Genomic DNA, 1614 nt, shown 5'->3' on the forward strand with positions numbered 1-1614 from the left:
GAGAGAGAGAGAGAGATGAAGACAAAGGTAGCCTGCCAACAAAGGTAAAAGGCATTCAATCAGAGTGGAAACAGATTGAGAAGCTTTCCTGCCTGGGTGTGAACGAGACTGATTCAGTTAGCCAATCCCTGCTGAGCAGATACACCCGGACAGGAAGGGATCTGGCTGATAATGTGCTCGCTCGAGTTTTGGAGTAAAACTGTTATTATTTTTCTGTTTGTTTGTTTTCTTTTAAAAAAAAACTTTTTCAGACCCCTTCTGACATATAATCTCTACATAATATTTTATCATTATTTGATTATTTAGTTTAAATCCATAAATTAACTGAAGTGAAACTTGCTGGCAGAAATTTCCGTTTCACCTTAAGTTGAGTAAAATTCAAATGTGTCGTCGTGTTATCTCAAAGGCACACAAGAATCTACTTGAAAGCAGCTAATGTTTTATAGAGCGTTACAAATAGCCAAATCAATGTCTCTCTAATGTTGTTTGAATGAGGTGGTTCTCACCAGCAGGAGGGGGAAATAGATTACTCTCGTATAGATTATGTGCCTGAGAATGAGCACATTTGTTAAGCACAGACAACATCCTCAAAGTCACCATGACACTCTACTCCTGTTCCAACAATAATTCATGGATTCATTACTAGAAAACGGGATAATAGTTAGACTCACTGTTTCTCAAACACCTGACAGGAGGTCATAAAGAGCTCATATGAGCTTTGTAATTACCACTGGTCGATTGATCCTCCTAATATTTCAGAGATGGCAGAAAAAGGCAGACAGATTAAATTAAGCTGTGGAATTAATTAGGTTCATTTAATTGGAAGGATCAATTTTAGTACAACAAGGTGTTGATACAATAGATCACCTCAAATTCAAACAGAAATGAGGCAGGTCGCATCGTCTTGCGTTTCACGCATGCACAGGACTGGAACATAAGCGTTTTCGGCCGTTTCAATGTGGACGCACAACTCTGTGAAAACGACTGAAAACGTTAGTGTGGACGTGGAGCGTTTTCAGGCGAAAATGGCGTTTTCAAATCTATCCAGGCTAGTGTGGACGTAGCCTAAGAGGAGCATTCAAAGGCGAGCATCTGTTGGCCAGGCCTGTGTCCGTGAGGCTTGGTCGGGCAGAGAAAGAAATAATATGGATCCAACAACCTGTGGGCCCACCACCCACATGGAGGGGCATTGGGCTCAAGTGGAGTGTTAACTGGCTGGTATGCAAAGTTGGTGAGCTAGGCAAGTAGACCCTCAACACTGCAGACTGGTTTCTGGAACAAGGACCATCAGCTTGCTGGCAGGTAATAGTAAATGGACTGGTTCTTATATGGCGCTTTTCTACTCTGAGCAGTCAAAGCGCTTGGCTAGGTAAGGAACCTGAGCTAGGAGGTGGAGTATTACCATCTATATCGTGGTGGGGGGCGGCATCACGGGCATCGACAAAAAAAAAAAAAAAAATTGATCGTACTCATGCTGCCCCGACGTCAGCCAGCGCATATTGGGAATGGCACAGGCACCGATCGGTTTTCTATCACCCATTTGCTGTGAGCAAGGGCGCCCTGCGTTTGCGAGGTGCGCCTGCTGCTGGCGGTACAGGGAGGAGAGGGCGGGGC

The 1614-nt window shown here is 44.1% G+C and overlaps 1 protein-coding gene across 2 annotated transcripts in view; it reads right to left on the bottom strand.

Annotated features, from left to right (window-relative positions):
* Positions 1-1614, bottom strand: part of kcnh2b (potassium voltage-gated channel, subfamily H (eag-related), member 2b) — a 269175-nt gene that overhangs the window by 119605 nt on the left and 147956 nt on the right. The window lies entirely within an intron of this gene.

The sequence above is a fragment of the Pundamilia nyererei genome, unplaced genomic scaffold (assembly GCF_000239375.1).
Source record: "Pundamilia nyererei isolate P.nyererei 1_Seehausen unplaced genomic scaffold, PunNye1.0 scaffold00191, whole genome shotgun sequence".
In the NCBI taxonomy this organism is placed as follows: Eukaryota; Metazoa; Chordata; class Actinopteri; order Cichliformes; family Cichlidae; genus Pundamilia; species Pundamilia nyererei.